Source organism: Babylonia areolata, chromosome 6, assembly GCF_041734735.1.
Source record: "Babylonia areolata isolate BAREFJ2019XMU chromosome 6, ASM4173473v1, whole genome shotgun sequence".
Taxonomy (NCBI): Eukaryota; Metazoa; Mollusca; class Gastropoda; order Neogastropoda; family Buccinidae; genus Babylonia; species Babylonia areolata.
Genome location: NC_134881.1, coordinates 32343520 through 32357440, shown reverse-complemented (window position 1 = coordinate 32357440; position 13921 = coordinate 32343520). Strand labels below are relative to the sequence as shown.

Here is a 13921-nt window from a genome sequence, read left to right as displayed (position 1 = left end):
GGACTGCTTAATTGCCATGTTGACCAGGTTTCTTGCAAATTGGACGTGTTTCCTTTAAAGGAACTGCGGCTGACGGCGTTATACGAAGCGATGTAGTCAAAATCATTGGATCGTGAAGACCCGTGGAGCCATTGCAGATCCGTGCGATAGAAGTCATGTTGATGATCACTTTCTGACGTAATTTTCTCATGCAGTGAGGGTTGAAACCGAGAGCAGTCCGACGAATCACGAAATACCCAACTCTGGAGTCAAGGCCTAACTCTGAGCCACTTTCATTGGCCAATCGTCACATGCATTAATCGCTAACATCGCGTGCGCTCTCCAGTCTCCAGCACTTAGGCTTTAGTTGCTCTGAATTCCTTGTAGAGTGCAGGGGGTTTTCAGTGTGGATTGCTAGCATCCCGTCCCCGCCTTCTCGAAACTTTGTTGTAAAATGTCCTTTTGTAGTTTTTGTTTGTTTGTTTCTGCCTTTTCTCATTCACTGTTGTTTGCTTTTTCTGCCTTCCCAGTAAATCCCCGTTTCTTTCCTTTTTTCAGCATGCCTTGACAGTTTTTTTTTTCCTCTCTCTCTTCTACAGTCTATGATGTACGATCTGTGCTGAATTTTTTTCCCTGGGAATTTGGTAGTGACACTCTAAATACTGGGATGGGCACTAGTTGTCCATTTTGCATTCTTATTGCCAGTGTTATCCTTTTTGTTTTGCAGTTGTTGGTGGTTGTTTTTTTGTTGTTGTTGTTGTTTTTCCCCAGATGTGGATAGTTTCGTGTCTAACGCAGTTGAATTTTATATATAGTTTGGGCAGTCCTGATATGACCCCAAACTGTCAAATGGACTTCAAGATGTAAAGAAACCGTATCAGTGTCAGTTGCTCTGAATCAGTCTCGCGAGTCAACTAACTTTTAAATTATCCGTGCTGCATACTGTGTTCCATTTCGCTACCTGGAAGCCAAGTATAAGTACTGGTTAATGGTTATATACTGTTTTGTACGAATTGTTTGGTCATTCACTTTTTGAATAGCAAACGCCAGTTACATATCTATACCTGATTCGCAGCCCCTATCACGCGCCAAAACAGACCTCAAAACAGAATACTAAGTGAATGTGGGGAGACAGAATCGAATAAGAAAAGAAAGGAAGGAAGGGACTGAAGAAAGACAGAACAAAGAAGAAAGGGAGATTAAAGGGGAGGGAATGAAAGAGGTAGAACAGGGACCTGAAAAAAAAAAAAAAAAGAAAACGAAAAGGAAAAAAAAAACCAAGAGAAAAGAAACTTTAGCACAGTATTTCCGTTCCAGCTGACAGACTCGATGGGCTGTGAGGCGGAAGATAATGGAATGCGCAGGGAGCGGAGAGTGGAGGAGGGGGTCTGTAATTATGTTTTGATTATGTGTATACTACAATCGGTCACGCGATGTTGTGTGTGCAAGCTGCTTTGTGATGGTGGAGCCAGAAGATTGTTAACTCTGACCCCATCCCGCACCCTCCTGCTCCTGTCTTCTGTCATCCCCCCCCCCCCCCCAACCCCCCCAACCCCCGCTTCTGTTCCTTCCATTCTGATCTTCTTCCTTCTGTTCAGTGCTGGCTGTCGGCACCACACAGAAAGCAGCCAATCATAACAGATGCTATCGGTTCAGTCAGGTTGTTTTGTTGACTTTGGTCGGTCGTCTGTCTATCTGTCTGCCTGTCTGTCTGACTGTTTGTCTCTGTCTTTCTTTATGTATGTGTATATATATATATATATATATATATATATATATATATATATATATATATATATATATATATATATATGTATATATATATATATATATATATCTGTCTCTCTCTGTCTGTCTCAGTCTCTCTCTCTCTCTCTCTCTCTCTCTCTCTTTATGTACACACACTGTCTCTCTCTCACTCATAACGCATCCCTCTACCCCCTCATTCTCTCTCCCCTGTTCTCCTCAGGTGTCAGTTGCATTGCTTGGTTCTAACTTTTTGACAGTTACACGTGACTAAATGCGTTCGTTGACCGAACTACGCCATTGGTCAGTTCCATACGACACACAGTTAGTAGCAGGTTACGAGCATACTAGGCTCTTCCGTCTGAGCAATGCAACTGGCTCCTGGTCCCTTTTTCCTACCATCCATAGCCTTTTTCTCTGCTCCCGCCAGTTACCCACCCACGCACCCCCCAGCTCCCTCCACCCTCCCACTATCACGATATTTCCCACTGGGATATATGTTGGTATTACCAAATAATGAGAATAGATATATGATCTTTTCTATGTATATAAAAGCACGAAAAGAAAGATGTTTTCATCAGCGGCCAATGAGTTTTAATATACAAATCACTAACACAGGTCAGTGATATATCCTCGGTTGGTCCCCAATTGAAAATTGACGGTGCATGAAACGGGGGGGGAAAAAGTTCCCTCCTCTGTCAAGAAATGGGTATTGATTTTCATCAAAGAATTGGTTACAGATGAAATATGAAAGTAAATGTATAATTATATTATCGGTTTTGGGTTTGTTTGTTTTTTGTGTGGTTTTTTTTCGGTTCTTTGACACAAGTCAGCGTTTACCCGACTTGTGCGTTCCTCGCTCCTTTCCGTTTTTTCAGCTCAGAGTGCATGGTGAGTTTTACTAAGATTTGGAATGAGGTATTCAAAGAGGGGAAGAGAGGGCCTGGTTGTTCGGGGTGTGGGGGGCTGGGGGAATGTTGCATGTGCATGTATGCGTACATGAACTTAGAGGGGTGGAGTGACGACGAATTGGAATGGGGAGGAGAGGAGGGGTGGTGACCTGGGAAGAGACAGTGTGTTGATTGTTTAGGGAGTGACGTGCAGTATTTAGTGCAGTACAGCTTTTTGTAGTGAGTGTTTGTGTGTGTGTGTGTGTGTGTGTCTATCCGTGTCTTTGTATTTGTGCGTTCGTGCGTTGAGTTTTCTGATTACGTGCTGAAAATTCTTCTCTTACTGTGCCTCACTCTTTCTTCCTACCTTCTCTTCTCTCTCTCTCTCTCTCTCCCTTTCTCTCTCTCTCTCTCTCTCTCTCTCTCTCTCTCCGTCACTTTCGCTCTCTTACCACCACCACCATCACCCCTCCCCCCACGTCTTTTCTCCCTCACTTCCAACACTCACCCTGTTCCTCTTAATACACCCCTCTCTCTCAGGTTGTTTCTCAGTCAATTTGCGCGTGCCAGAAGCACACCAGAGTAATCATAAATATACAGATCTTGCCTCCGATCGGCTCAAAGTGCTGCCCATTTACCATGTATAACCAGGATGAACACTGGTAAAGACTCTCACGTCTTCTGTGTACGACAAGTAGTAAATGAGAGGACGAAAGAGAGAGAGACAGAGATTGGGAGGCAGCGAAAGGGGGGGAAAGGGGAGAAAGATAGGGAGATAGAGAACCAATGGCGAGAAAGAAGGGGAGAGGGAAAGAGAGGAGTTTGGGGACAAGATGAAGATTGAGAGAGATAGGTTGGGGGATGGGGAGAGAACGGGGAGGCAGAGGAGAGAGAGGGGCGGGGGGAGGGGGGGGGGTAGTTTCATACAAAGAGGCGTAGATAAAATTAAAGAGATAGTAAAATGTGTTTCAGTCCGATTAAGTGAAGACATGAATTAATGACGCTTTCTGTGAACCCCCCGCTCTCCCCCCTCTCTCTCTCCTGTGAGAGAGGGAGAGTGATAGAAAGCATTCCTGCTATTTAGAAAGTATTTCAGCATGATTAACTTGATTGATTTGGGAATGTGATCAGGAGCTTACGGCCAATGCCTTAGGCTTTCGTCATCGAATGCGGACAGGCGGACGGAGGGATAGATAAATAATAATAATACTATTTAAAAACAACAACTTGACAACAAAAAAAACAAACAAACAAAAACAGCAGTATTCTGGTGAATGATGTGGTATATTGATTTGTACATTTTTGGACCATTCATAAATCATGCTTAAGTAATTAAAGGTATTAAATAAATTGATAGCATTACTTTTTTCCTCAGCAAAACTGACGAAACTATAATGTTGAGAGAGAGAGAGAGAGAGACGTGTACTGGAATGTGTGTTTTGTATTTTGTACTTTTTATTATGACTTGTGAGTTTTAGTAAAGCTTAGAAAATTGAAAAAAGAAAATCTGTCAATACTCAAATGGAAATATATTTCAAAACTTTGAACGAATTCAGTACATAAAAATTGTCTCCTGCAGCGAGGACTGGCCCGATCAGGTGCTAACGTACATTTGATTAATGTGCAGTATTGTGTTCACGGGCAGTTTTGGATGGCAGTGGACTCTTAACATGTTGGTGGTTGTACTGACATTGAACAGTGTCTAAAGTATCATTGCTTCTAGATTGTACGTCTGTCAGTAGGATAATGAAAGAAGCGCAATGTGGAGATGTTTGGCGAGGAAACAGTGGGGAAATTAAAACACATTGTGATTGTCCTACACTGTTGTACAGCACATACCACGAATAAATTTTATCTTTTTGGAAACAAATGTCTTACATGTTGTGAGTTCCCACATTGTGACCGCATGATCCTGTGGGGATGGGTGGGAGCCAGGGGGTCGGGGGGGTCGGAGGACAGGTGGTATGGTGTTGACAGCTGTGGTCAGTGATCGCTGTCTGTCTTGGCCAGATCGCCTCGTTAAAAGCCTTGGTCATAAGATTTAGTTCTGAAACAGCAACTGTAAGCGGCTTAGTGTTGGCTTTAAGGTCGGTAAGTCGACGTTGGTACTGACGAGGGCGAGATCGTTTGCGTCGTTTTCTTTTTGTTTTTTGTTTTTTCAGTTGTTTATTTGTTTCTAGTCGGACTGAGAACAAGCAGCTAACAACTGCGGCTGGCTATGTGTTTTGTCGAAACTGCTCTGTTTAGAAAGGTTTCGGTTATACGCGATCTGTTTGTTCTGTCTGTCTGTCGTTCTCTCTCGTTCTCGTTCTCCCTCTCTTTTTCTGTCTGTGTGTCTCTGTCTGTCTCTGTCTGTCTGTCTCTGTCTGTCTGTCTGTCTGTCTGTCTCTCTCTCTCTCTCTCTCTCTCTCTCTCTCAAATCCATACTTATCCCAATTCACAAAAAGGGAGATGTCAACAATCCCGACAATTATCGGGGAGTAGCGCTTACCAGTATTCTAAGTAAAGTGTACACTTACATATTGAACAAGAGACTAACCAAATGGTCTGAAAAAGAAGAAAAAATAATGGAACAGCAAGCAGGATTTAGAAGTAACTACAGTACAACAGATCACATATTTACATTGTACACACTTGTCCAAAAATACTTACTCAATAACACAAAACTTTATGTTGCTTTCATTGATTTCAGGAAGGCCTTCGATTCCGTGAATCGTAATGTATTATGGAATGTTCTGCGTGAAAGTGGTGTGAATGGCAAATTATACAATGCTCTTAGAGGTGTTTATAAGTCAGTGCTTGCATGCGTACGTGAGAAAGGTATATATTCAGAATATTTTGATTGCCCAAATGGAGTAAAGCAAGGTTGTCTTTTGAGCCCACAAATGTTCTCCTTTTTTATTAACGAATTAGCAACAGAATTGTCGAGAAAAGGAAGACATGGAATTCAATTAATTCCGGGAGCAATCGAGATATTTTTACTGTTATTTGCAGATGACGTTGTTCTTTTGTCTGGAACTGTTAGGGGTTTACAGAACCAATTAAATGCATTGAAAGAAGAAGCAGACTATTTGGGTTTAACAGTGAACATGGATAAAACTAACATTATTGTATTTAGAATGGGTGGACATCTGTCAGTGCACGAAAAATGGCTTTATGGAAATGAGGATGTTAAAGTTATAAATTCATATAAATATTTGGGAATGATATTCTCAACAAAATTAAGCTTAAATTATGCTTGGGAAGAATCTTGCAGGAAAGCAAAGAAAGGTGTTATTGAAATATTGAATTCATTAAAAAAGCTTAAGTCTATTGATTACTGTTTGTTTTGGAAAATGTTCGATACACAGATTGAACCTATACTTACATATGCAGCCGAAGTTTGGGGACTAAAGGTAAATTCACAGATGGAAAAAGTACATACTTATGCAATTAAACGTTTTTTAAATGTGCCAATTCATTCATCCAACACAATGTTATATGGGGAAACGGGCAGATATCCTTTGTATATAAGAACATTTGTAAAATGCATTAAGTATTGGTTGAAATTATTGAAACTTCCACAATCACGTTTACCCAGACAGGCTTACGAGATGATGTTGTTACAAATGGAATTAGGAAAGGAAAACTGGACTTATAGTGTAAAAAAGGTTTTGTCTGAACACGGTTTTGGAATTGTGTGGATGTATCAGGAAGTGGGAAATGAACAGCAGTTTATATCAGAATTTAGAGATAGATTGATTTGTTCTTTTAAGCAAAATTGGCATTCAGATATGGAAAGCAAAGAGAAATATAGTTGGTTTTTCTCATTCAAAAGTATATTTCATACTGAAAAATATCTAACAGTCATCACAGATAAGTGGCACAGGTTAAATTATGCAAGATTTCGGCTACGGACATTTGGTTTCAATGCAAATAAATTGTGGTTTCAACCTGCAGCATCCACAGAATTGCCATGTCCTTTGTGTGCATCTAGTGTAGATGACGAAAAACATTTTTTGTTTCATTGTAAATTATACGATAAAGTAAGAGAAAAATGTACATTTTTTGAATCTCATCTAGCTAAAAGACATGATGTTTTTTCTGTTTTATCGTCTGATGATGAATATATCATACAGTCAGTAGCTAAATTTATCTCAGAAGCACAAAAAATAAGGCATAATCACAATGATCAGAACACACCAGAGTAAATGAGGAGGATATCCATATGTAAATTTTATTTTCTTATGTTAATTTGGTAAGGTAGATAATTGATATATTGAACTATTTCACTCCTAGAATGGGTGGTCGAGTTTGAATGATTAGTTTCTTTGTGTGTGTGTGTGTGTGTGTGTGTGTGTGTGTGTGTGTGTTCCGCTTGCTTAATGTATCGTGAGAGAGTTATATTTAGAGATTTTGTTTGTTTGTTTCTTTGGTGATGAAAAGCTGTTAAGCAGAATGTTGCTTTGCACTTAAGGGGATTTAAGAATTAATCCCCGTCACCCCCTTGTCAATAGACCCTTACAGGTAATGACAATAAAAATGTCAAAGTGTCAAAAGTGTCAAAGTGTCTCTCTCTCTCTCTCACTCTCTCACTTACCCGCACTCATACCTGGAAAGAGAGGTTTAGATAAACTGCCGCTGAATTGAACTATGCAACAATGATTTAAAAAACAAAACAAAAAAAAACCTCTTGCATTGTCCATTATATCAGCTTTAACAAGAATCTGTGGGTTTGATAAAGCAACATGTGTATAAGGAAAAAAACAAATGGCCTTTTAAACCATCTTTTATGTGATTGCAGAAGGGTACAGATTTATGGAGACAGGTCTTTAAAAAGACACAGTGTCTATTATCTGTATGTTCTGGAAAAGGGAGTACAAGCACTGGAGCTTTTGATGGCTGTTTCCAGTTGTGAAGCATTCATGTGGCTGGTGTTGGCCATTTGCCATGCTTGGGAGTAATCTTTTGTAAAATGATAATTAAGATTGACACTTGATAACCTATAAATATAATGCATCACCTGATATGATGTTTGGTAAATGAATATTGTCAAGAGTGTTGAAAAACAGTCGTTTGCAAATTTCTAATGCACTAGTGCCTGGTCGAAATATTAATCAGGGCTTCGATGTGGGTTTATCGAACAGTTCATCTGCACAGAGTTGATTATTGACGCCTTGGGACATCCCCAGGTAAAGGATGGTGACAGTGATATGGTTCGGCATGCCAGTCCTCTTCGTTTTGTCAATTGTTAACTTACGTTGAACGCTCTTTTCCATAGTCAGTCTGGAAATAGTGCACGTGTGTGACATAGATTTATATATATATATATATAAAGTCACAACAATCCACATACACTGCATGGAAAGGATTCCATTAGTAGAAACTCGCTTGGAATTACCAGTGAATAAAAAATCCTGGAGTGCATCTTGATGTGGGGAGTGTTGATGCACAAATCACAGACTCATGGCATTACTGATGACCGTGAAGAGGGATGTTCACACGTGGAGGCCACTGCATAGCCCCACACCAGAAGAGAGGGAAATGCGTTAGCATGACGTACGTGGTTAAGACTATAGTTGTCACTAATGTCAGAACTAAACAGTTAATAGATTTTTTTTTTAATTTGGCAAGACGAGTGTGTTTTTTTGTGACAGTTAGGGCGGATGATTGCTGGACGGGTTTGTTGGTTGGTTGGTTCTTGCTGATACTGAGTGAAAATGATTGGTATCGAGGGTGTGTGTGCATGATTGGTATCGAGGGGGTGTGTGCATACGTGCGTGCGTGAAAGTGCGAGAGAAAGTCTTGTCGGTCGAGAGACAGACGAGGAGACCAGCTGCTTCGAACAATCAAAGGAGGGAGGATGAAGCTTGTGGGGCCCCCTGCCATATGACTCATGGTCACGAGGGGCTCCATGTCGAGGTCACCATCAGAAGGATTTTTTTTCCTTTTCCCCGAAGTATTTTTAACTCACGACGAACAGAAATAACAGGTTGTCAGCGGCCTGCCCCCGTGTCGCTTGGACTTCGGTTTTTTGTCATGTTGTGGTTGGTGACACGGAATGAATTAACACACTAATTGCCTTGTTTTGTTGTTGTTGTTTTTTCTTCCTTGCAAAGAAGGTTCTTTAATTTTTCAAAACTCATCTCTGACAATGTCATTCACACAAACAACTCGCTCTGAGAACAAAAATGGCCTTGCTTGTTGTTGCTTGTTTTGGGTGTGGGTGTCCTTGACACAAATTAGAGAGAAAGTGTTGTTGTTTTTTTAAATCAGTATTGTGGTCGTTGCTATTTGTCCCTTGTTATTGAATGCACCCAGCCGTTGCCCTCCAAATATGATTTGCTTGTTTTATGCAGCGATTGATACAGAACGGGAACGCATCTTCATCTTTGTAAAGGCCCCATCGAACAAGCGAGGGGGGTGGGTGGGTGTGTGTGTGGGGGGGGGGGGGGGATCGATCTCGTGTTTATGAGCATAATATTTCCAGATAAAAACAAACAAACAAAAAAACAAGAAGTCTTCTCGCAAATGAGCCGAACTGAATTTGATTTACGCTGAGTCTTCGAATAATCGGATCTGAACTGTTGTTTCTGTTGAACTGGGGCCAAGATAACAAGCCAAAAAAAAAAACCAACAAAAAACAAACAAACCTGGTATCTGTCTTGGTGGTTTAAAAGAAACGCTTTAGCTTTTTTTTGTTGTTACGTTTTGTTTCTTGGAACACAGAGACAAATCACAATATGGCATGGATATAACTGAAATGATTTGTACAACGGGGACTAGCCTCTTTGTCCGTCCGTCCGTCTGCCTGTCTGTCTGTCTGTCTCTACGGTCTGCCTTCCAGCTTTTTTTTTGTCTTTCATCCCACACACATCCTTGTATTCCTTTGGGTTTTCTTCTTCTTCCGCCTCATTGACACAAATTCTTAAATCACATCATACAGTTCGTGTGTTCCGCGACAGTGAACCTTTGTGTGTGAACATTTTTTTTTTGGTGTGTGTGTGTGTGTGTGTGTGTGTGCGCGTGCGTGCGTGTGTTGACTGGTATGTATTATTATTGTATATAACCCCACCCCCACACACGTGGAATTTATGGGTGGAACGACTTGTCAATATTTTATAGGTTGATTCTGAAATGATGCACTCCCGTGCGACCTATTAAAAATAGATATTTCACAGCATCACACTGAGAAAGTATTGGACATCATGGCTGTCTCGCGTGCCTAATCACCTCCGTGACATGGCTGACATCACTGCCTTCACTGCTCTTCCCATGTCGTTTACCGTGTGTGTGTGTCTGTGTGCATGTGAATTTTTGTTCCAAACTTCAGTAAAAAGTTGGATTGTTGGCAAAAGTGATACCAGATTTTATCAATGCGTTTCAACATTGCTGGCGTTTTTGTTTCCTAGTGAAGTGATGCGTTCGCTTGCACGCTCATACATGTATACATGACACATTTACTTTCAGCAGACCAGATCATGACACAATTCTTTACAGCAGACCATACAAACGGCAGATATCAGCAGACGCAGACAGCTGTGGAATAATGCCATCTGTCTGTTAGTGGGTTTGTCCACAGAGGGCACAGAAAGCACTTTTCACCTTCCTTGTGGCATGACACTTATCATTTGCCTTTCTGTTTTTGGAAAGAAGTCTTCCTAACGAACTGGACTGACATGCTTCGCGATCAATCAGGTTCCCTGTGTCAGAGCTCCTTGTAGTAAGAAATTAATGTCTTTAACACCAGGCGGCGAAGACTATAGGCTCAGTGCTTTGTAGTAAGAGTCTAATGACTTTGATAGAAGGCGCTGAAAAGAAGAGGCTCAGAGCTAACTGTTGCTATTATCTTATCCAGCAGACACGACACGGTTGTGACACGAAACGCGTAAAAAGACTGACCCATTTCATCTCGTCCTGTGGATCACCTTATCCCACACCACCCCACTTAACCCAATCTAAAAAAAAACCCAAAACCGGAAACCAAACCCTTTGCATTTTAGGGTATTGTTTAAAGACAGTGCACGTGCACAAGTGGACATGCCTGTGCGTGTTCCTAGCGCTCGGAATTCTGTTTGTTCTCACTGGGCGAGATGGTGGGAGATTCTGTTTGTTCTCTTCGGACTAGATGGCGGGATATTTTTTTCTGAGTAAATTATTCACCGAGGGAAATGGTTTGAGAGTAAATGATGGCCAGAAAAAATGAAGTAGACAACTAAAGGAAAAGAAGATTAAAGAGGAAGAAACAAAGGAATGAACGTCCAGAAAAAAAGATAAATAAACAACGAAAGGAAAATAAGATTAAAGAGAAAGAAACAAAGGGAATCAACGTTCAGGAACAGTGAGAGACAGAGGAAGGAGAGAGAGAGAGAGAGGGGGGGTGGGTGGGTGGGGTGGGGGTGGGGGGGGAACAAAAGCAACCACCGTTGACTAAAAATAGGATTCGCATGGGAAGGCATAAACAGGCTTTGCTGTCATCTGGTTGAAACCGGATTGTGGGTGTTGAAACTTGTTTTTATGTGGTGGTTCAGAAAGAGGCTTGTTGGCATATACGTCAGAGATTTACTTCTGCACTTCTCTCTTTCTCTCTCTCTGGTGTAATGTTGTTCAAGAGGAAAGGAACGCTCAACACCCTCTCCGTTTGGGTAAGCAAACATCGTTCAGGAATTCGGTGGCTGAGGAAGATGCTTATTTTACGTCCGTTGATTTATTTAGATGGTCTTAGAGAGGAGGGAAGGTATTTCGAAGGCCCTGGTGTAGAAGGATGAGGGTATGGGGGTGGTCGCTGGGATTGCAGATTTCCAAATCTACATTGACACTATGGGATGAACGGGGAATGAAAAGATTGTTAGTGAACAGGCAACTCACTGAGGTTATTAGAAATGATTAGTGATGATGGGTGGTAGTAATGGGGATGTTGGTTAGCATAGTGGAAGAAGAGTTACACTGGATGGAAGGTAATACATAGCACTGAATAGAGATAGATGTTTATAATAGTAGAAGGAATTAATGGTGGTCGTTGTGACGATGGAAATAATGTGGCAGTAGTGGTGGTGGTAGTGTGTGTGTTTTCATTGCTTTGATTTTTTTTTTTAACGTCTACTCCACTAAACGTGTTATTGGACAGAATTAGATTTCCAAATGATAAGCTAATGAGTGAGTGGGTATTTAAAACGACTGACTGGAGGGCACAAAGAAGTGTTAACGCGAGCACATTGACATTTGTTGACAAGAGACACGTGGAGCACTTCTACTGGTCCGCCAGAAGGCTAAGTTGTCCTGGACAATAGGATGGGTGGATATTTCATGTGATGTCGTATTACAGGCTCTGTGAAGCGTTCCACTGATTTCTGTGTTTGCTCCATCCCACACGAACCACGGAACCTCCATTATCTCCGTTCTTGTCATGTCTGCAACGCTGCTACAACTGCATATCTTTAGGAGGGATCAGTGTGTGTGAGAGAGAGAGGGGGGGGGGGGGGGGGGGGCGAGAGTACATTAAAGAACGACTGTTGTTGATACTGGTGAGAAAAAAGCGACTGAGGTGAGTGAGAGAATGGTGAAGGAGTGAGGGCGTATGCTTAGCGTCAGGAGAGAGAAAAGATCTCTCTCTCTGTCTGTCTGTCTCTCTCTGTGTCTCTCTCTCATCGACTGTCTCTGTTTCTTTCTCCTTCTCTCTCTCTCGTCTTAGAATATTGAAGTTGTTCTTGATGATATGACTGCTCATTTTTTGTTGCTTTTTTGTTGCTTTTCTTACATGATCATGTGAATGTACCCCTTCATGAGGGGCAATGGCCTATACATGAATAAATTATCCGTATCCGTATCTCTCTCTCATCGACTCTCTCCCTCTCTCATCAACTGATGTATCTTCCCAAACATTGCGTGTTCGAGTGTGCGCGAGTGGGTAATCACCGAAGAACACTTTGGGTGGGTGTAATTACTGTCAACGCTTTGGGAATCGTTGAACTGTCGTGGGGACGGAGAACGTAAGTCATTCTGTCAGCAGTGGTTACGGTATTATTCTGTCCTGGGTAATTTGTGTCAGGTTATATTTTTTCGTTGGTTTAAAAAAAAAATTTTTAATGTATTTTTATTTATATTTTTAAATTCCGTTCAAAATCATTTTATGATTGAAATGAGATTCTCTCTGTCTCAGTCTCTCTCTTTCTCTCTCCTCTCCCTCCTTCTCTCCCCTCTCTTTCTCTCGTTTCTTCCCCCATCCCTCTCCCCCTTCCCTGATGTGTATGAATGCCAATGGCTGAAACACATTAAACCGTCTGAATCTCTGTCTGTCGATCTCTGTCAGTCTGCCTGTGTCTGTCTGTCTGTCTCTTCTCTTTTCTTCCTTATCCTCCTTTCCCCTTCCTCTGTCTTTCACCGTCTGTCTGCATGTCGCCTGACCAGTCATCTGCGCAACCACAGAGCTCAACCCACCCACCCCCAGGATGACCAGATGGTCCTCGTCGATCCCGACGGACGAACCACACGCATGTCGTCGTCAGTCTGTTCCTTACAGCCTACACCTGAGCAAGACTTGGTGTTATTCATATTCCTTCCACAACTGTCCTGTCACCACACATTCGCGATCTTGACAGAAGGCCCGTTTTAGCGTTATTAGCGCCGAGCATCTTATCAGTCTCAAAACCAGCGTGAAAGAAAAGAGGGAAATTCTGGCACAAACGTTCCTGAAGGTGGGGGGGTGGGGGGAGGGGGGGGGGTAGGGCTCCTCTCTGCCCTCGTCTGAAAGAGCACCAGGCAAACCGAGGACATAGGGAGGGGGGTGATGAGAGGCTGAGGGTTGAGGAGAGACTACAGATGAGGCAGAACACAGCACTTCCCTCAAGAGAGGAACAGCCATTACGACACGCTTTCAGACACCTTTGCTCCAGCACAAACGAGTGGAGAAGAAATCATTGACCTGTATTCTGAACCTACGTCTCAGTGAGAGAAGCCAGTCCTCCCACTCCCCCCATCCACAACCCAGTCCTTTCTCCGTATCCTCTCTTTCTCTCTCTTCCCCCAAACTCCACGGCACGTGAAGCACGCTCGGTCACAAGCACCCCAGGGAAATCAAAAGGAAATCAAGAGAGAGTACGGCGGTCACGGCTGTGATTTGTAACTCATCACGATTGTCTCTCTTGGGGAAAGAGTGTGTGTGTGTGTGTGCGCGCGCACGCGTGTGCCTACCAACCTACCTCAGGGATAGATAATGAATGAATAGATTACTGATAATGCGTAATTATATGTAGTGTATCAATTGTTAATATTATGTATTTCAAGCAGACTTCCTGTCATAACACAAAATGCATACCTCACACCACAAA

At 42.1% G+C, this 13921-nt stretch overlaps 1 protein-coding gene across 5 annotated transcripts in view; it reads left to right on the top strand.

Moving 5' to 3' along the window:
• The window catches only part of LOC143282945 (excitatory amino acid transporter-like), a 93900-nt gene that overhangs the window by 39165 nt on the left and 40814 nt on the right, over positions 1-13921 (top strand). The window contains exon 1 of one of the 5 annotated variants that reach the window (XM_076588852.1): positions 11126-11239. The exons of the other annotated variants lie outside the window; for them this stretch is intronic. The gene's annotated coding sequence lies outside the window, so the exon portion shown is untranslated. Of the gene's footprint in view, positions 1-11125; positions 11240-13921 lie in introns of those variants that run through there. 5 annotated transcript variants of the gene reach the window in all.